The sequence below is a fragment of the Pinus tabuliformis genome, chromosome 4_2 (genome assembly GCF_031772625.1).
Source record: "Pinus tabuliformis cultivar Carrire ecotype Pingquan chromosome 4_2, CPIR1, whole genome shotgun sequence".
Taxonomy (NCBI): domain Eukaryota; kingdom Viridiplantae; phylum Streptophyta; class Pinopsida; order Pinales; family Pinaceae; genus Pinus; species Pinus tabuliformis.
Window position 1 is genome coordinate 888,122,170 of NC_142304.1, and position 23,888 is coordinate 888,146,057.

General features: G+C 33.0%; 1 pseudogene; it reads right to left on the reverse strand.

Moving 5' to 3' along the window:
* Nucleotides 1-3,146: 3,146 nt before the first annotated feature.
* Nucleotides 3,147-23,888, reverse strand: part of LOC149172549 (uncharacterized) — a 40,073-nt pseudogene continuing 19,331 nt past the window's right edge.

Here is a 23,888-nt window from a genome sequence, read left to right on the forward strand (position 1 = left end):
TGACCCAGGTTCAATATCTGGGATACATTATTGATGAACATGGGGTGCATGTAGATCCGGCCAAGATCCAAGTCATTCGGGATTGGCCATCTCCAACCACTCTGACGGAGCTCTGCAGCTTTCTAGGTCTTGCCAACTTTTGCCGCAGGTTCGTGTTGGGGTTTTCTCATATCACTTGGCCCTTGAGTCAAGTCCCTAAGGGAGGAGCGAAAGCGAAATTCTTCTGGTCTGCATCTCAACAGAAGGCATTCAGAGAGTTGAAAGATCGCCTCTGCACGGCACCGGTGCTCGCGTTACCAGATTTACAACAACCATTTGAGGTCGAGACAGATGCCTCTGACTATGCTATTGGGGCAGTCCTTACTCAACACGGGCATCCAGTGGCATATCACAATGAAACACTTTCGGACACAGTCCGGAAGTATCCCACTTATGATAAAGAGATGTATTCCATTGTGCAGGCCTGCCGACAATGGAAGCATTACATTTTGGGGAAGGAAACAGTCATCCACACAGACCACCGACCCCTGCAGTTCATACAGACCCAAGGGAAATTGTAGAATGATCGCCATCAGAAGTGGTCTACATATCTGCAACAGTTCCATTTGAATATCAAGTATAAGAAGGGCAACACCAATAATGTTGCAGATTTCCTCAGTCGACCACCAATCATGGCGTTAACCACTGTGCTCAACTCTTGTGGTGACGAGACTTCTGATTGGCCACTTCTCTACAAAAGTGACCCAGAATTTGGCCACACATACCAGACACTCTTGGAGGGTCGGCATGTTCCAGATTTTCATCTCCAAGATGCCCTGTTATGCCACCTGGGTCACCTTTGTGTTCCTTCAAGAGAGAGTGCCAAGATGATTTGGGAAGCACACTACAGTCGGGCTGCTGGGCATTTCGGGGTCGCGAAAATGGTGGCAGTACTGCAAAAGTATTTCTATTGGCCAAATCTTCGACAAGATGTCGGGAAATACATCAAATCATGTACTGCCTGTGCCATTGTCAAACCAAACATCAAGAAGCAAGGCCTCTATACCCCGCTGCCTACCCCTAGTCGACCTTGACAATCCATCTCCATGGATTACATGTCAGGCCTTCCTTCCACTAAGCATGGAAATGATTGTGTTTTTGTGGTCGTCGACAGGTTCTCGAAGATAGCCATTATGGCGGCCTGCAAGAAGAATATCACAGCAGAAGCCACTGCTAGACTCTTCTTTGAACGAGTTTGGGTGCACTTTGGGATCCCACAGTCTATCATCTCAGATTGGGACAGTCGGTTCCTCAGTACATTTTGGTCCAGTCTCTGGTCAATGCTGGACACCAAACTCACTAAGTCCACAGCCTTCCATCCTCAAACTGATGGCGAGACAGAGGTTGTCAATCGGATGATTGTACACATTCTGTGCATGTACAACTCAAAGCATCCACGCACATGGGACGAGAGCCTCCCTTATGTTCAGCACAGCTACAACCGATCTCTTTATAGCTCGACGAGCCACAGCCCTTTTCAGCTGGGCCTGGGATTCCAGCCACTATGCCCCATTCATGTGGCCATGCCACTTGTAGCTACTCACACAGATTAAGCTTATGTCCAGTCCGAAACAGATAAGGAAACCAGCTTCATTGAGCACATCCAACATATTCGCCAGCAGGTCCATGACATTCTGGAAAAATCAAATGCCAAGTACAAGCAGCGACATGATCAACATCGGGTGCCACACAAGTTTCAAGTGGGCGACAAAGTCTGGTTGCATTTGCAAAAGGAACGCCTTACTGGAGCCTATCGGAAACTGAGACCACTCCGATATGGTCCTTACACCATTATTAAGGCTATGGGAGACAATGCATTTGAGCTCAACATTCCCCCATTCCTTGGCCTACACCCAGTGTTCAATGTGGACCGCCTTTGGCCATACTTTCCACCATTGCTAGACACATCCGACATTGCAGAACAGTTCACACCCACTGAATTAAATGCAGATTTCATGGAACAAACTGCAACTGATCAGATCATGGACACGCAGGTCAAGAACACTCGCCAACAGAATATCCAACTGTATCGAGTTGTCAAAGCAGGCCAACTCCTTCACCAGGGCAAGTGGTTCACCAGGGACCAAGTTCAGCAAAAGTTTCCTCATCTCATGGAGGAACTCAACGCAATGGGGACCATTGCTTCCTAAGGGGGGAGGAATGATCCAGGTGGATCTTGGTGGCCACCTGCCAAGTCCACCTGGACCCCCACCATTGTTTCTCTCAGCATTTTCAGTTTCCTTAATTGTAGCATAACTTACTATTTTTAGTAGTTTTTCGTGTCCTGAACTTCCGGAGCGGTTTTGAGGCCCTAAACGACGTTTTTTGGGAAATCTACCGCCAATGAATTTTTTGATAAAAATCGTCTTTTTCGTTGTAGTCCTTGGAGAGATCTTTCCAATGGGATATCATGTGCGTCAAACGGAGATAATACGACCAATTCGCGACCCCGGGAAGTTGGCTGTCCAACTCACCCCAAAACGGGGCCCACAATTTGGCGTTTCATCTTCTAGGGTTAGGTTTTGGAATGTGAAGGGTTTTCCATTGTTTCTCAATAATAAATAGGCCTTCAAGCCTCATTGTAAACACAGTTCGGAACAGTTCAGAGGCATGTAGCCGACACATCTCTTCTCAGAGATAAGCTACCAACGTCCTAGCTGGGTTATTTCTATTTCTATTTGTAACCATATTTCAGTGTTTTCCATTAATGAAATGAAGTATTATTTCCGCTACATATTTGTCTTTATGGTTATCTCTATACTTTATTGCGTTCCTATTTAAATCCGGATCACACTTAGTAATGTGTTATAGGTGTAGGTCCGTGGATCACTGCCTTTTTCAATGTTGTACTAAAATAACTTGCAAGCTATGTTTATCTTCCCTTGTTTTGAAAAGAAAGACATGTAAGTGCTAAACATATCATTGTTGAAATAATATATTCCTTTACCTTGTATTTTTCTTCCCTTGAATACTAAGAAGCTAGGATAAGCTTCAGAATTGCAAAGTTTTTTTCTAAAATATCTTGTTTAATAGCATAATCTGTAGTGCCTCTTGAAATTTAATAAGTGAATGTATTCTCATTGCTATTATGCGAACCTTCTTCTGCATCAATACCGTTTATATTGATAAGCGACATATCTGAAGAAAATCTGATAGAAAATCTCTCTTCTGTTAGTCACCTCTTGGTTATCCTCATTTGTTGTTGTTCCAACACCTAAATCTTTGGGTGTACTGTTTTCAACAATATGATCGCTCGTTTGTGTCTTGGTACCAAACATCTGATCAATAGGAAGGAAATTTTCATTTTCTTTCTTCTTGTCTTTTGGCACAAATTGCTGAGAATAAAGGCTATCAAAATTATCGTTATTATTTACAAATATTGAAGTTTGGTTTCTTGCTTCCTCTTTCCTAGATTTGATTATTTCCTCCATTTCAGCAGTCCATCTAACAATGTTAGGAATAATAGTGCTATCTCTTATGCGTTTCATAAGCCGATGTGCCCAATCTCATTTGCAAGACTTACGAAGTGCAATCAACAGGGATGTTATTGTTACCATGTCAGGTACCAGACCTCTAGATTCCATTTCCTCTAAGAATCCTAGCGAGTCCTCAACTCTCCCCACCTTGTAGAAATACAATATCATAATGCTATATGTGATAACATCTACACATTGTTTTTTCTTCTTCAAATCATGAAATAGCTTATAGGCAGTTGCTGCTCTGCCTTTTTTTTATTAGGCCATCAATCAATATATTATAAGAAGAATTTGGTACCACGCCCTCTTGTACCATTTTTTAAAAAATTGGCATGCATCCGCTAAGTTCTCAACCTTGAACAGGCCACCAAGAAGAGCATTGTACACAATAAGCTCAGGATTGCAACCATTATAAGCCATTTCTTTGAATATTTTATGGGCTTCACTGATTTTATTAACTTTGCAAAATCCACAGATTAAATTCCATACGTGACTGCACTAGGATCTGGGTTGTCTTCCTTCACTCCTTCAAATATGTTTATTGCTTCATTCAACCTTCCTGCCTTCCGTCGAACAACAATCAAACCATTGTATGTGCACAAATCCGGAGCACATCCTCTGTCTTTCATTTCTTCAAACAATTTCTCAGCGACATCCACTTTCCCAACTATCCCAAAAGCATGAATACAGATATTATAACTCCAACTATCAAAATCACAATGCATAGTTCTCAAATCTAAAAAGGATTTCTCGAATTCCACCATCATATTGGCCTTCCTGAGAGCAACCAAAAGTCGATTCGATGCACTCGTATAGGGATGAATATTTTCTTTTAACATGGTATTAAATAAGGATAAGGCCATATGGACTTGGTCATTCTTAAGCAAAGCTACGAGAAGAGAATTATACAATTGAGGATTGATTTTATCCAAACCAAGCTCTTCCATGCTATCTAAAACCTCCAATGCCTTGTCACATTCGTAGGTTCAGTTGCTCACATTGTTGACACTGAATGTTCCTGTAATTAGCATCCGAAGTTCTATACTTTTGTTTCATTCATCGCATATAGTCATTTTATTTCAAAGGGTTCAATTCTAGCATGTTGTGGTGGCTCAATAAAATCTTATCTGATCATTATCTACTCAGCGTACAATGGCTCAAATTGGAGTTTAATTATAAGGTGGACAGAAATTGGAGTTTAATAAGGGATTCTTGGAGTTGCACAAGATTTGTCATTATAGTATGGGTCTATTATGGGAATTGTTAAGTTTTCTTTAATATCTTTAATAACCCTCTCTATTTTCTTCAATATGTTGTCTTTTGTTTTTGTGACCGTTGCATGTTCACAATTTTGTTACCTTTTTTAATTGGAAATGGTCAATCATAGAAATATGTTCATGATTTTTACATTACTTTTAATTTAGCCTCAACAGTACTTTACCTTATTCCTGGTAGATCATATTCTTCAAAATTTACATTGATGGATTTTAATGAGTAGATTGATTGCTTACTTAGCTAAGATAGATAATTTTATGGAGCATCTAAAGCATGTTTTATTGTTTAAACTTTATGATACATATAAATCGTACACTATGATTTCAATTTAGTTTAATGTTACATGAGGTTTCGTAATTCAAGGTTAACTGCATATAGTGGATAAAGTTGTCTAAGGAGAAATGGAAATGAAAAACTTGCAAATTTTCTAATGATGATAACTAATGATAACTCATGTGATTATGGCCAACTTGGATCAGATGAAAAAGAAGAAGGTGCTAGATATATACTTAAGGTGGTTGAGAGGAAGTGTCACAACAAGGGTAAGAAATCAATAATAAGAGGCAACCTATTTTAGAACATAATGGAAGTGTTTTGTATAATCATAACTTGGTACTCTAAAGGTATCAGTATAAGGTCTATCTAAGGATGATGCACATAAAGAAGAAAATATTGGCAATCAACTAATGAAGTTGAATAATCATGGTAATAATGAAGGTCATTTTGAAGGAACCTGGAAGGTATGATGACATAGAAAAATTGATCAATTGGAGGAGATAAGTTGTGTGCATGACAACATCTATAATAGTTTTTCCCTCTAATGGGAGAGCCACATTGTAAAGTTTTCCATAGGTGACTAACTATATGCATGAATTATGGATAACAAGATGTATGATCAGGAAATTTTATTATGTTGATGTCTTAAAACAGGAAATGATAAGCGGATTACATTTGGTAGCCATCTTAATGAATTTATAAGTTGGGGAATAGTAACAACATTTCCAAAGTGTATCAATGCTATGCTTTTAAGAGAGGAGGAAAAGAAACCACAATGATTGGAGGTGAGAAATTAAAGTCAATTTAATAAAATAGAATGAAGTGAAGAAGTTTCCATTTTTGAAGCTAGTAGACATGGAATATTAGGAAATTAAGACTAGGAGAAAAATAAAAATATATCTATGAATATCTGGTAGGAGGAAATGAAGGGATGTTCTATCAAGAAGAAATTTCTTTTAAGGGTATTGATGAGTGCATTGAGAAACATGATTGGTAATGGCCATAGTGATGATCTACATAGTTTAAAAGTGTGAAGATATGAAGTTGAGAATTTTCATAGTGACCAGTGATGATAAACGAGGAGGATGTTTAAAGGTTTAAATGTTAAAAAAAATAATAATAATAATAGTTGAAGTATAGGAAGGAATGTTGCTAGAAATTTTATAACGATACCTTGAGAAGGATTGTGTACATATTGACAAAAGAAGTGAGAGTCAATTAATAGAGGTTGTACTTCACTGATTTGCACTCATTGTTTCATGAGTACGACTTCACATAGAGAAACTTATCAAGTTTTGTTCACATAGCATTAAAAGAGGTTGTTTCCATAGAAAACCACACATTTAAATTTTTCATGGACAATGATGGTAGTAGTGTTAACAACTGTTTCAAAATCTAAAATAAAGATACTATTTAATGAGCAAGGATCTCTTGTCCAACTTGAAGAAGGGTGAATTTACGATAAAGCAATCAACTGGTATTGAGATAGGAACTTGACGAAATAAGAAAATATTTTTGATAATTGTTAAGTGATGTATGTATAAGTCAACATGGATCAACAAACCCTCATGCAAGTAAATTAAGCATGATATAAAATTAAATCATGATGACCTAGTGTTTATATGCAATTGCCTATAGTGGTATTCGAATCGGTACTTGCCAAAGGGTAAATGGAGGTAAAACCAAGGGATTTTAATTTTGAGATAGATGATCTAAAAAAAATGAGTGTATAACTAGTAATATCTTAACAATGAATTTCACCAGAATTTCCTTGGGAAAGGAAGAATATATGACGAGAGATTAAGACTCAAGATGATGAGGCTCATGTGAAATTTAACGATGTACTTAGATGATTATACCTATGGTGTAAATGGTCAACTTCCTAGTTGAAAGAAGTGGAAATGATTATTGGAAAAGTAATTGGTATCTTGATGAAATCATAACACTAATAACATTGATGAGATAACATAGATCCTAGATCGATGTTGAATAATCTTAGTTCATAGTTGAATGTTTGTAAAGTAATTGAAATTGATTTTTCTAAGGAATCATGATAAGAATGCTTATAGAGTATTATTCTATATTTGATAAGTATTGAGATGTTTCTCATATTGATGATGTTTCATGATATGATGGTATGAGGGTGATCATACACATGTGGTACATATTTATATAGTTGTTACAATAGTAATGATGTATCCTTATGATGATGATGATATGCATAGGCATTATGATGTTATGTCAAGTTATATTGACATATTCATTTACTACGTGATGATAGGTATTTAATGTTGAATACTCACGATGGATATGATATGCATAACGTGGCATATGAATTATGATGTTAAAATATGAGGTTTATTAACATGTGGTTCATTTATTATGTGAATTCATGATATGTCTTTGATGCAAATATGCTGATGTTATAACTTATGATGGTATTTCATGAAGTGAAGCATGTGATAGTTGCGTACAAATTTATGACATGCATGAGCATGTAGTTCGTTATTATTCATAATGTTGCGATTAAAAATGATGAATATTACATGATGACATGCAAGAATTGGCATGTGGATTATTTTCTATGATACTATGATGGTATAGCTAATGCATTGGTTACATGTTGAGGTGTGATGATTGACAGGACTCCACTAATGGGCTGAGAGCGTTGATTTATTTAATGATCTTGTGCGAGCCCATATGCACAAGGGAGAATAAGTAACACCATATGGGTTGGGAACAAAGTCAATCAACACGACATATGCCAGTGGTTCCTTTGTCTTGTATAGCTCTTGATGGATAGCTCTTGAAGGGCTATGGGACCATCTTGAGGAGGCCAAGTTCCTAATGTTCTAGGCTAGGTGTCTAGTATTGTATTGGGATGCCGAAGTTTGGTGGGGGTGTAAGGACTTCGATGCCTAGGGTTGTGCGCCTTAGTGAGTTGTGGAGGGAGTGGGCCAATCTTGCGAGATGCCCAGAGACATTGAGCACTATACCGAATGCCTGCCTTAAGGCTTTGGAGGCAGATGAGGTCTGAGTCAAGCACGAGCTTTGGGGCCAGCCTTAGACTAGGATACAGATCGAGGAGGCTTATGCCTGATTCCAAAAGTGGGAAAAAAGACAAAGATTCCTTGGGATTTCTCGGGTGTTGAGAAACTTTCGATGCCTACTGGTTATACTAGTTCAACAGAGGGTGTCAGGACTGCTACATGAAGTAGTAAATAACAAAATAAATGTAATGTCCCTAAATAATAAATGATAAAAATAATAAATAATAAAAACTTAACTTCGGGACAAAGTTCCTTAAAGTGGGGGAGCATGTAATGTCCCTAAATAATAAATAATAAAAATAATAAATAATAAATAATAAATAATATAATATAATATAATATTAAATAAATAATAAACAATAAATAAAAAAATAGTAATAGTAAATAAATAATAAATAATAATAAATTAATGCTTTAAATAAATATAAATAAGAATAAAACAAGAAAACAGTAAAAATCAGTAAAGCTATCAAAATGTAAAAACACAAGAATAAAACAAGAAAGCAGTAAAGTTGCATGTTGACACATGGAGTGTGTGCATGAGGTTCCCCTTCCAATGTTTGCTCTATTTAATAGATGAGGAGGAAGATAAGAGGCATTCCATCATTCCATGATTCCATCATCCATTCTCTTGGGAGAATAATGTTTTGAGGCAAAGGATTCCCTGGCAGTAGTACATTGATTGAGGGCTCGGGGGTGGCCAGTTATAGTAAGATTTTGTGCAACTGAGCCTATGGTTGGGTGGAGAGTCGTCCCCAAAACTTTGTTGCAGTTAACAGAATTCAACTGGCATTCAACCCTGAATCACAAGTGAGAAACATCATCACTAGGTAAGTTGTCTCTACCCAGATATTTTTGAAATTGATGTTAATTAATTGATAAATTTCGTATTGATTATGAATTGCTTGATTAATGTAATTAATTACATTTTGTTAATTCGGGGTTGTTACATTAAATTTCACAATACACTAGTTAAATTTTAAATGTCATTTACAATATTTATATTTACATACCTACTTCAACTTTTAGTTGGGATTGATTTTCCCTTTCAATATTTAAGCATTATTCATTCTTTATTTTCTAATAATTTCTCGTATATTCTCTACGAGCTTCAATGTCTTTTATTCGATCATATTTTCTCTTGCAATTTTTTTGATTTCCCATGATAATTCAATCTATGTAGATTTTTAAAATCCAATCCGAAAAATTCCATTTCAAAATTCTACAAAAACACTTAATTTCAAAATTTAAACCAAAAAAATCATTTTAAAAATTTAGCACAAAAAAACTTACTTTAAAAAACTCACTTTAAAATTTTATCCCAAAAGATTTACTTTAAAAAAGAATCACTTTAAAAATTCAACCCAAATAACTCACTTTAAACATTCAGCCCTAAAAACTTACTTCAAAAATTTAGCCCAAAGACTTACTTTAAAAATTAATCCCAAAAAGTTCACTTTAAAAATTCAACCGAAAAGACTTATTTTCAAAAATCACTTTAAAAATTCAGCCCAAAAATTTTTCTTTAAAAATTCGGCCCAAAAGATTTAGTTTAAAAGTCCGCTCCAAATGAGGAAAGAGTGAAAATAATGTTTCAGCTCCATTTATGTATATCATTCGGGTGAAATGTTTTTTTTCCGGAGGATCACATTATTTCATTTTTGTGGCAAATGGAATGTATAGACGCATTTTTGGCGGAACTTTTAAATTAATTCAACGGAATTAACTTCTTTTAACGAGCGTTGACAGCAAAGACAAGTTCGTCTGAATGTATTTTTAGTTTAGTTGAACTACTTTAGCCCGCAACTCTGTAACAGCTGAGCTTTGGTCACCTTTCTCCAAATTCGAAATGGTTAAACTCCATCAAATTTGGTAAATTTACTTTCAGAATTAATACGAGCATTTACAAAGTTAAATCTACTTTCACTAAATATAAAGTTTATGGAATTTCATATAAATTTACTAATTTTAATTAATTTTCTAATAAAATATGTGCAATAAAATTCTGAAAGTCATTATGATTTAATGAAATAGAAAAAATTGTATCTTTCCAAATATCTTATAAAAAAAAATATGAAAAACTTATAATTCATTACATTAATTTGTCTTCTATAATTTATAATTTTTAGATTTTTAATTTATAATTAACATGTTGACATCTTCAAAAACTTTAAAGTAAAAACTTCAAAGTTGAAGTACCCAACGATTAAACACAAAACTTGAGGTTTTAGTTTTTTAAAATCCAGATATGTTCTTCGGCTAAAGTTCTAGTTCAAGAAATAAGAAAAAAGATGATACGCTTATATAATCGCAAAAAGCAATGGGTCCTGCAAAATCGAAAATTCAATGTTCAATGTTACAACTGTCACTCGAAATTCCCTAATTTCTTAAGGCCATAATTAGGCCCTATATACCTTGTTAAGCTCTCCATGTGACGGTATTGACGTCAACCGTGTGATGATCAGTGGCAACAAACTATCCATTTCCAGTAAGGGAAACAAGAAACAAGGACTACTCTCATGGAAGTAACGTAACTCTCTCATAACGTCATCTTTTGGAATATGGGTTACAAAATTTTAATTTAACAAATGACGTTAATTTTAGTGCAATAATTTTAAAAATAAATTATAATATTTACAAGATATATATTTTAATTTAACTAATGATGTTAGTTTTAGTGAAATAATTTTAAAAAGAAATTATAATATTTACAAGATATATATTTTAATTTAACTAATGATGTTTATTTTCGTTTTTAATTAAATTGATTAATTAAAAAATTTGTTATAGTCACTAATGCCATATGAAATGAATTATTTTTTTGTATAATTATGGCTTTTTGGACATGTGGTATTTGATAAGTCATGGTATTATAAGAAAGCTTATTCACAAAATAAAAATCCCCATAGGAAAATAGTTTGGATTTTAAATTTTTTTGTTAAAGTTTGTTTTAAATGTATATATGTTTAATTTATATATTAATTATTTTTATAATTAAAAATAATAATAACAATTTAAAATAGCTCTTAAAAAGCTTACTAGGCAAGTTTTTAAAAATATGAAGTAAATGTGAGTCTAAAGGTCCCAAGTTTAAATATTTAAAAGAGCCCTCAGAAAGCTTACTAGGCAAGTCCTTAAAAATATAAAGTAAATGTGACTTTAAAGGTCTCAAGTTCAAATCTTTGAGATGAACCTTTTGCCAGTACGAGGAAGGCTTAATCACTCATTCCCCTAAATATAAAAAATAATAACAATTTAAAATGAAGTTATAATCTATTAATTTTTATGATAAATAAGTATGTATTTCGATGCATATTATATTATTTTGATGTGTGTGGATGCTTTTAGTCATTTAGTTTATATGGTTGCGTTAATAAATAGTAAAAATGAAAATATCTCTATTGTAAATTTTCTATGCGTAATAACTGTAAATATATATATAATAACTATGAAAACAATAAAATTTATATGTATAATAACTATGAAATAATTATTTTGAAATGCATTCAAATGACGATGGTTAACATCCACTGAGACCAAACTTTGTTCTATTAGATCTAAAGAAACGAATTATTTAGTTTGATTTAAGATTTTATTTCTATGCTCAAAAATCTTGGAGAGAAGCTTCCTGGGCTCACTATAATTTTGACATCATAAAAGGCTAGGAAGGTCAATATTGCAAGATCGTAATATGGACAAGCATAGATACTTGGTCAAAATGATAATATTGACTCTGTATTTCATTTTGTGCAAAAAATGTAAAAGGCTAGGAAGGTTAGTATTGCAACATCGTAATATGGGACAAGCATAGATACTTGGTCAAAATGATAATATTCACTCTGTATTTCATTTTGTGCAACAAATGTCTAATTCTCTGCAAAATCAACTATTGACAAAATGGTCTCTCGTGGAAAGTTTTTAAGGGATTTTTTGAATTGCAAGGCTTGTCATCAATCTCTATGTGAATGCTTGATGTACTTATAAATTTCTGTTTCAAATTTCTTCGAAAACTCTATCACAAGAATTTATTCTTCTAGTAAATCAATCATTTTAACACTTGTCCTATTATTTTAACTAATCGATGTATGGATATATTCATATCTCTTCCGTTTCACTTTTAGGTTAGACAATGACTGATCATTTATATCAATAGAATATTTGTTGTGAAATAAAGTCAAATTTCCACAATGATCATGTTTTTTACCACCAACACATTTATTTTTGTAAACTAATTTATGACTTTCTCTTGCACATAGAATTTCGGATATGAAACCATGGATAGTGGATAGAGGAGGTGAATTTTTCCAAAATGTTTTACCAAAATTAAGGAAGGTGTCATTCTATCACTGAAATTCCACATGATAACGACAACAACAAGTGTCACATACAATGATAGGTTTAACATACCATGTTGCGCAAAAGCACTGATTGAGACATTAATTCCAGGATTCTCTTCTATGAACTTATTGGAGTGGTGTCCAAGATATGTTTTGCATGTTCTTCATACTGATTTCATGCTATTTTTTGTTGCATCACATCCTTTACTTTTGGTGAAACATGTGAATTTTCATCCAATATTCATATATTATTTTTTTAACATCTTCTCCGAGTCTATCTTTGTATGGTTACCTACAAAAAAATTGTCCAACAAACAATATCATCATTTACAACTATTTGCAATCGAAATTTCCTATGTTGGTGCAATGTTTTTTGTGAGGTCCCTAATGTTTTTGCCATGGATTTTACCAAAACTATTTTATTTAGTATTTGATGAAACCACTTGCATTTTTATTTCTCTACGTGCATCTATACCTTCTAATTGATTTTAGAGCACTAATTATATTTTGAATCACATTTTCCTTCACCTATTTATCTTTCGTTGATTTTAGAATACGCTATAGAGTTGTAGCTTATTTTAATTTTTTTAATGTTAAGAGACCTCTCAAAATTTGAGCTTGAAGTGTCACACTTTCATCTTTGAAGAACCTATCAATAATGAGTTGAACACTATATCGTATAATAAGGTTAGCTCATTTATCTCCATATATGTCAATGTCAACATTTTATAACATCTCATCATTGATATTCATTTTATCTAAGGATAGGAAAATTAAATGTAAAGAGGTATAAATATTCATTAAATAATTAAATTAAAAAATAGAATTTGAATGAAATTAAAATTAATAAATATGTATAACTTCAGTAATACACATGACATATATACACATCCCTGATGGTGATTCAACTTCTTCACTTCAATCTTTTTCAACATTTTGACCAATACCATCAATCATTGGTTCATTATATTTATCACTGTCTTTCAACATTTTCAATTTATTTTTTAGTGATGTGAGGAATATCTCTTTGTGTTTACATTGCAAAACATTTTTCAAAATAGTTCATCAAATAAAAATTAAATTTCACAATATACTAGTTAAATTTTAAATATCATTTATAATATTTACATTTACATACCTACTTCAATTTTTAATTGAAATTGATTTTCCCTTTCAATATTTAAGTGTTCTTCCTTCTTTATTTTGTAATAGTTTCCCATATATTCTCTACGAGCTTCAATGTCTATTATTCGATCATATTTTCTCTTGCAATTTTTTTGATTTCCCATGATAATTTAATCTTTGTAGTTTTTTCAAATCCAATAAAATAATGTCAATTTCAAAATTTAAACAAAAAACTCACTTTAAAAATTCAGCCCAAAAAATTCGCTTTAAACATTCACCCCTAAAAATTCACTTTAAAAATCCAGCCCAAAAGATTTACTTTAAAAATTAATCCCAAAAAGCTCACTTTAAAAATTGAGCCCCAAAGATTTACTTTAAAAATCAAGCTAAAAAAACGCTTTCAAAATTCAACGCAAAAGACTTACTTTAAAAATTAAGTCCAAAAAACTCATTTTAAAATTCAGCCCAAAATTTTTTCTTTGAAAATTCAACCCAAAAGATTTAGTTTAAAAGTTCACTTCAAATGAGGAAAGAGTGAAAATAATGTTTCGGCTCTATTTCTTTATATCATTCGGGTGAAACGTTTTTTCGGAGGGTCACATTATTTCATTTTTGCGGCCAATGGAAAGTATACACACATTTTAGGCCGAACATATAAATTAATTCGGCCGAATTTTTAGTTTATTTTAACGAACGTTAACGACAGACACAAGTTCGTCCAAATGTGGTTTTAGTTGGGCGGAACTACTTTAACTTGCAACTCTGTTCACCTTTCCCAAATTCCGAATGGTTAAGCTCCATCAAATTTGGTAAATTTACTTTCGGAACGAATACAAATATTTGCAGAATTAAATCTACTTTTAATATATATAAAATTTATGAATTTTATAAAAATTTGATATTTTAATTGATTTTCTAATAAAATGTGAAAAAAATTCTGAAAATCATTATGATTCAATGATATAAAGAGTTTGTATCTTTTAAAATATTCTCTAAAAACATATGAAAAATTTATAATTAGTTTGTCTTTTATAATTGATAATTTTTTAATTTTTTAATTTTTAATTTATAACTAGTATGTTGAAAAACTTAACGCTATGTTAAACATCTTCAAAAAATTTGAAGTAAAAACATCGAAATTGAAATATTCAACTATTCCAGACATACAAAGCTCGAGGTTTTAGTTTTTTTAATGGATGCTTAACCGAAAAATCCAGATATGTTCTTTGACTACGGTATCCACTACGAGAGATAAGAAAAAGGACGATACGCTTATAAAATCGCAAAAAGCAATGTGTTTTGCAAAATCAGAAATTCACTGTTCAATGTTACAACCGTCACTTGAAATTCTCTAATGTATCTAGTTAACTTCTCCTAGCGACGGTATTGATGTCAACCGTGTGATTATCAGTTGCAACAAACTATCCATTTCCAATAAGGGAAACAAGGACCACTCTCATGGAAGTAACGTAACTCTCTCATAACATTATTTTTTGGAATATGGGTTACATAATTTTAATTTAACTAATGACGTTAATTTCAGTGAAATAATTTTAAAATATTTTTTATAATATTTATAATATATATATTTATATATATTCTTATTTAAGGTAACGATGTTTATTTTTATTTTTAAATTAAAAAAATTGTTATATCATTAATGTGATATGAAATGAATTATTTTTTGGGTAGTTATGGGTTTTTCGGCATGTGGTATTTGATAAGTCGTGGTATTATAAGAAATCTTATTCACAAAATAAAAATCTCCATAAAAAAATAGTGTGGATTTTAAATTTTTTGTTTTGAATGTATATATGTTTAATTTATATATGAATTATTTTTGTAATTAACAATAATAATAACATTTTAAAATAGCTCTTAAAAAGCTTAGTAGGGAAATCTTTAAAAATATAAATTAAATGTGAGTCTAAAGGTCTCAAGTTTAACAATTTAAAATAGCTCTCAGAAAGCTTACTAGGCAAGTCCTTAAAAATATAAAGTAAATGTGAGTGCAAAGGTCTCAAGTTCAAATCTTTGAGATGAACCTCTTGCCACTACGAGGAAGGCTCAATCGCTCATTCCCCTAAATGTAAAAAATAATAATAACAATTTAAAATAAAGTTATAATTTATTAATTTTTATGATAAATAAGTATGTGTTTTGATGCGTATTATAGTATTTTGATGCCTATGGGTGTTTGCCAGTGATTTAGTTTATATGGTTGCGTTAATAAATACTAAAGGTGAAAATATCTCTATTGTAAAATTTCTATGCATAATAACTAAAAAAAAATAAAAAAAATATATATATATAATAACTATGAAGATAATAAAATTTATAAGTATATAACTATGAAATAATTATTTTGAAATGCATTCAAATGATGATGATGATGATGATGATGGTTAACGTCCACTGAGACCGAACTTTGGCTTATTGGACCTAAAGAAACGAACTATTTAGTTTGATTTAAGATTTTATTCATATGCTCAAAAAGCTTGGAGAGAAGCCTCCCAAGTTCACTATACTTTTGACATTGTAAAAGGCTAGGAAGGTCAGTATTGCAACAAAGATTATGAAACTGTGATCTAATGTGGTTGTACGTGGGTCACTTTAAGAGGAAGTGATTTTCATCCTCAATGTTAATATTCTCACAAAGATGACACATCATTTCCATCCATGGTGTTTTAGGAACTGCCCAACGTCCTGTTTCACTAGGAGCTCATGAGAGTTCGTTCTAATCTTGGCTATATTAATTTTCTTCTTTGAGCTAGTTAAAATAGAGAGATACTTTTGATCTTCTAGGGTGGGGTTGATGACCTCCTTATAATATCTTAATTTTCTTTTACCTACTAAATCTTTCTCACACCACATTTTTTCTTTGAACTTAGAAGTAACAATACTTTTAATGTTATTAATTTTTTGTAATGCAACATTCTCATCGATCTCCCAATGGTTTAACCAGGCCGTGGTGTCTTTATACCAACCTCGTTTGTGCCTTCGGTGGTTTTGGCTGGAATTTAAAGCTAGCTTAGGAAGTCTATGGTCTCCTATGCTATTGAGTTTGTGCTTGTACAAAAGAAGCCTAGTCATAGCTAGGCTCTCGATAGGAGAAAGACCCACTTCTATAAGGAGAATAGGTTAGGGTGTATTACTTTTAATTTTGAGGTTACTCGTTATAAAATGCTTCTGGGTTTGCTCAATCTTTCTCCAGGATTCTCTAGAGATGCTACAACCCCAAACCTCACATCCATATAAGATAACAGGAGTGGCTAAAGTTTCAAAGAGGAATATCTTTCTATCCCACATTATGAGGTTTGTCATTTTACAATTTTTTTCAAGACCAAAATAAGCTTTCCACCCCCCATTAATCCTTTTATCAATGCTATAGTTCCAATTGAGCTTGTGATGAATATCAATTCCTAGGTACTTGTAAGAAGACACTTCCTCCAAGTTACTATTGTCATACATAAAATTAGCATAAGTGTCCTTCTTGGATTTGATAATCATAACTTTTTTTTTGTTAGTGTTAACAGTCATACCCAAGGTAGAGCAGAAATCCTTAAGGAGTCTAAGCTTCTTATCAATATCAGATGGGCACCTTGCGAGAAGAACAATATCGTCGGCATAGAGAAAAAGGATGATGACTATCCCAGCTAAGATCATGTCAGCATGGCCTACTTCCTCTAAACAAACTTCTAGCTTGTCAATGTAAATGCCAAATAGGGTAGGGGAGAGGGGGAAACCTTGTTTAACTCCAATATTACACTTAATATCTTTCGACCACCCTTAATTGCTCTTTAATTTAGTAATTACATTCTCGTATAACCTCATAGCGGCAACTCTCAACTTGAAAGGAACCTTTAGCTCTTCTAATATATTCCATAGGTTGTTTCTAGGTACTGTATCGAAAGCCTTTCTAAAGTCCACAAAGCAACAAAAGAGATTGGATTTATCATTGCGGCATTCCTCCACAATCATCCTAAGCATAAAGAGGTGGTCTGTTGTTGAGTGTTGCCTTCTAAAACCCACTTGGCCTTTAGCCCGCTTACCTTTAGTTTCAAGCCATATGCTCAACTTCTTTTCCAAAATAATACCATATAACTTGGCTAAGAGAGGGTTGATCATAATTGTCCGATCATTAGAGGGGTTATTTGTATCCCCCCTTTTAAAAATAGGGATAATGAGGCTCTGAGTCCATGGTTTAGGGAACCCTTGCTTGACCGCTTGATTGAAAAGCTGGTGGATGTGGGGGATGAGGACAGGACCTCCAAATTTTAAGGCCTGGTAACCTTCAATGTCCTTAGCTTTCCCATTTGACAGGTGTTTAATCCCAAAATCAATGTCTTCTAATGGGAAAAATTCTTTCGTTGTGAGTAGGGTTTCAAATTTATCCATGACATTTGGAGATTCATAGATCTTTTTAACATAGGAATTTCAGTTGTGTAAAGAAAATTTATTACTATCTTTAGTTTTCCTAGCTATAATTTGCCTCCAGAAATTTTTAGGAGCTACCTTAGAGAGGTGTAAGAGATTCTCTTGTCTTTTACAAATATACTGTTTTTTTTTTTTTTTCTTTTAGTTAGGGATTTGTATATTTTTATCCTGGCAATTTTAAGAGATTCATCTACAGCTTCCTTAATTACTCTCCTCACACTTTTACAATATTTGTCATACCATGGGTTGGTTTTTCTATTTCCTTTATTACTTGAATCTTCAATTGAGAACTTGTTAATAGAATATGAGAGGGTTGTAGTAAAATTATAATAGAGGTCTTCTATGTTGTCTATATTAGATAAAGGAAGAAAATTAGTTTTTAATTCATTTAGAAAGAGATCAATTTTATTTCTATCAAAGATTAAGTTCTTTTAACTATAAGTATTATCTTCTATGTGATCTCTATGCATGACAAAATTGAGAGTTATAAGTAAAGGCCTATGATCAGAGTCAAGCTCGTGGTCGTTTAAGATGTCAAAATTTATTATTTCGTTGTATAAAGGGGGATCGGAAATAACATATTTTACCACGCTGCTACGAAGCCCATGGATGCAGGGCATCTGGCTAGATTTGGGCCACTTCTTTAGACCATTGAAAATTATGAGATCTTGAGCACTACAGAGCTTGACTAGCTCTGACCCAAACAAATTCTCCCCGAGGTTTTCAAAGCTTCTTTTGTACCAGCTAGCTAAAGTAAGTTCTTTGTCTAACCAAAGAGGATTAGGGTTGGAATGATTTCTTGGAAGAATAGCTTGGTTGCTTGAAGTTCGAGCATTAAAGACACCCATTAAAGGGATATTACCTTCATTCCTTAGGCTAGAAATATCATTCTCTAAACCATTGTAAGGACTATTTTTATCTAGATTCTTTTTCTTATAGAAGTTAGGATTGATGGGGGGAATAACAGATTTCTATGTAGGTCTGTTTATCATTAATGTCAATAATTTCTATCCAACTATATTGATTGTAAGGGTCATTTTTATAAATCCTAGCATGAGGGGAGATGTTCTTCTTAATGTAACAAGTTATACCCCAATGTCTTTATGAGAGGATCATTTGTTCTATGTCTATATATAGTACATGTTAAATGTTGAATTTTACATAAATTATTTTTAAAATTTTGTAAAATAATAATTTAGTTAAATGTTTTTATATCCATCCACATTTATTAGCTATTTAATTTAGCTGATTAAACTATTTCAAACAAATCATTTTAATCTATTCCCTATTAAAATTGAAATTTTGTTTTAATAAAATCTTGACTAAACTTTATCAATAACAATAATATGTATAATAAAACCATATATGATATGGATTCAAAACAATAAAATCTCGACTAAACTTTATCAATAACAATAATATTTATAATAAAACCATATATGATATGGATTCGGTGAGAAAATATGTTTTTAGAAAAATGAAATACAAATAATCCAATATATTATTTGAATAATAAAAACTAATGATGTATTACATAACGATGTTGATTTGTGATGATTTTATTAAAAGTATTATTAAAATTATTTAAAAAAATGATATTCAAAAACTTACTTTTCGTTATTAAAAAAAATTAAATATAAAAGGTGTTTTTAAAAACTATTCTTAAAAGTTAACAGTATTGAATTTAAAATAAATGAATTTTTGGAGACGCTTGAAAAAAATCCTTTTAAAAAATCATTTTCTTAACTTTATTGCTGGGCCATCCAAAAGTTATAAGATGGTGATTTTTTTTATTAATCCTCTAACTCTCACAAAGATTGTGAAATTTTGAATGTATATGTAAATATATTTTGAATATTTTATGATTTTTTTTTTAAATCATTTCTTCGTTATAAGTTTGTAAAACATATGCAGTTTGAAATTAATTATTTATAGATAGATATAAAATATTAAAAAATATATTAATCTTTTTTATATTTGTTTTTGTGAATTTAATAATTTTTTATTAGTTATGAAAACTAAAATACATAAATATATATTTGCATACATAAGGAGTTCTACTAGCTTGATTTCGATCTTTCTTACTTATACTAACTAATATTAATTACATGTGTACAAAATTCAAAATTTTGACCTCTTTAAGCCTAGAAACACTCTAAATAAGGAAGCATTACAACTTAGATTGAGGTCATGCCAAAAACACTGAGACAAACACCATTGTCATTACTTGTTACTCATCCATGAGCGCCCAGCCAAATTTCACAAGGTAACGTCCCCAAGGGAATCATTGTTGCCATCACACCGCTAAACCGTGAACACCACCGTCAACCCATGACACAGTAGCAACCAACACCAGACCCCTCCACTAAGAGGACTTGGGAAATATAAACCCCACACTAGACAAGATGCATTAGAGTTTGGAAAAAAGACCATATCCAAACGAAAAGAAACATGGTCACGACTCAAATATGTTGTCATAATCTCGGGAAAGAAGGCCATCACAGGCCAACCAGAAACAAAAAACAAGTGCTTAAGGAGGGATCCAAAACCCATCACCCACCACCCAATATCATTACTCATTATTTGAATAAGACACATTTGTTCGAACACAAACACTTGATCCATGAGGGTCTTTGATATCTCCTCCATTTGACTCATAAGGAACATGACTCTCCACATGCATGAGGTGATCATCCATTCTATCCACATAGAACCGCAAGTTCCTCAAGATCCTTTTAACATCCTCTAGGGAGGTGAAAATGTTGTATTTCTTGACCTATTTATCTCTCAGTACCAAACCCAACAACATCTTAATTTCTAATGAAGTGAAACTAAGTTCAAGTATTGTTTCTCTCTACACGTGGTGTGACCAGGGTCTGGCACTGACCTTGTCAGGTCTTTTAGCAATTCTAGGTTAGACATAAACGGCCTCTCCTCCCCATCTTTTATCTTGAAATCCATTATCTCTTGGAACATTTCCAATGGAATAACATTAAAATACGTCACCAGAGTCATGAGCAAAGAGTCGTGCTCCCCTTTTTCCTAACTAAGATCTGTCATCACCATCCCTTCTACTTCTCTACCTCTATCTCGGTGACATCTTTGAGTCATGAAGAGACAATATTGGTTCCCTATGGGGGTTTCCCCTACCTACAAAATAAAACACAGACCAACCTAGATCCCTCTCAACCAAATGCCTATACCAACACACAAGATCGTCACAATAACACCAAATGTCGTAGGGACTGGATTTTGATGATAATCCACTCAAGTAGGTAAAATAAGACACAAATTCAACCACCAAATTAATTCCCTCCATCATTGGACAAATAAAGCACGACCTGAAGACTGTGGACCTACTGCGGACTTACTACGACTTAGCTTCAAATCACTCTCCCAAAACCTAAATAGATAAGAAAAAAATTTCCCATGCCAAATTCTACCACTAAAATCAACAAAGGCAACCCATAGCAGGAAAAAACTGACATAGACCCAGACACCCAATAACCCCAGACAAGTCAAGAAAAATACATGACTTCAAGATGCAAATGACAAGCCATGGCTTAGACTTACACCATGCTAGACCCAAATTACCGCATACACCCTACAAGGTATCTATCCAAACTAGATAAAAGACCAGAATAGACAAAATAGACTTACAGGCCGAGTGCTTCGACCCAAACTGAGATGGTTAACTCTACCACCCAACGAGACCCAAATGCACAAGCCACCACTACCTCTATGCACCAGAGGGAAAAGAACAAAGGAATTTATTCCCACCTTGAGTGAAACTCCAAGACCTTCCACAACAGGGCTACTATCGTTCTCACTTTCCTAGACATGAGGCTCTAGGAGGATGAGGTCTCACCCTCAGCTCTCATTCTCTCTTCCCAAGTGAAACCACCAACTCTCCTTGTCATTACAAAATACATCAACCAATAGTTTATTTGCATGCTCATGCATGTGAAGCACTCGCCACGTACCAAAAACATTAAATGGAGGATTGAAAGCTAGACGGTGGTGGGCACAATGCCCCAAGCCCTGTCCCATCTAAAATAACACCCCCATCGGGGAAGAAAACATTAAATTTATAAAAACGTTTCAAAAATATTAAAATGTTGTTTACATATTATATAAATAAAAAATAAAATGCTAAGAAATATAAACGTAGAAGATAAATATGAAAATTGATTTATTTAACTATAGAGGAAGTTGTTAACATATATGAAAATTTATTATAACTTACTAGAAATGAATGTTTTGCAAAGTATGTGGATTTTCATGTATCAATTTTTACAGTAACCCTAAAAACGACGGTATTATATATAACAATAATAATAATAAATATATACATTTATTATGAGTTGATGATGAAAATAATAAATAAATAAAAACAAAATTTTATTATATTTACATGTGCGTGCACGTGCACACACACATATTCATCTTAAATCTATCAAATAGGGAGGGCGAACCAATAAGTGTTATAAAAAATGTACTTTTAAAAAGGGAACAAATTCACATCAAGCTAAACCTATAACTTAAATATAGAGGGATAATACATCAAATTTAACTTAGATCCTTATTTTTTTATGAGTGAGAACTAAAATATTCATTTAGTTCTTGTAATAATTTTAACTTCCATAACATGTTTGAGGCACTAATACCCCATAAATTTTGTTCCAAAATATTGTAATGACATCCCTATCCAATATATAACTTAAATAACTTTTTTGTAAGAGATGAAAGTTGATTTAGGCCATGTTTATGCTCATTAGACATAGAGATGAATATGTTCAGGTTTATAATCTTGGTGCTGATTTAAAATCCTTGAAAAATGCGTTTCCAAACCATCCCCAATGTTCATGAAATATTTCAATCACATAGATATGATAGATGGATGCCAATGATTCACTTTATATGGATGTTGTGATGGGTTTATATAATGTGCATGTTTCATAAGCCACAAAGCCTATTTTAAGCCTTGATATGTTTTTCTCTTCTAACACCATGTTTATGGCTATTGGAACCATCTCTAGTGTGCAAAACTATGTAATAGCATCCATATGACACTTCTAGGCCAACTATGCACATTTTAATAACTATTTGGTAATTTTGAACTGTGTGCATAACCCATGAGCTATAAAATCCTTTTCTATGAATTAAAGCATTGATGATACTCCTTATTTCCTTGACACAAGGGAATCCATCTAACACATGTAGACCAAAGATGCCCTTTATAAGGCTCAAATGGAGATTTTGGATAATATGCATGGTCCACAAGCACTAAATGCCGCTTTTAGGCCCTAATAAATGATGGATTTTATTCCTTGGACTGAATCTTAGGCATTAATAACTATATTTTGATGAGTAATAACTTGTGACCATCCCATTAGACACATTTAAGCCAAAGATTCCCTTTACAAGGTATGTGTGTTGATTTTTGACTATGTAGTTTAAGACCATAGATGGTTTAAATCCTCAACAATTTCGTAAGGAACTTATGGGTTGTCACAACACCTTAAACTACCACATAGGATTTACACGAGGAATCTTTTCAATGTCTCCTACATTGTTCAATGTCAAAATATAGGTATTTGGGCCAAAAGGGCTCTCTAAGGTTCATGGTTCATGTGTGGGGCCTTGGGCTACCACATAGGTCTTAGAAAATGAATATTTTGAATTTTGTAAATAAATGGTTGTCACTTCAAGGTTTTGTACACCATGTACAGTTACCACAACCTTCACTGTGTTCGAGGGTCAAAAGATAGAGTATTATGCCACAATGTTCACCTCTATGACTCATGATCTATGCACAAGGTCTTGAGCCATGTCACATATGTTATATAGAAGGAATATCTAGCCTACACATG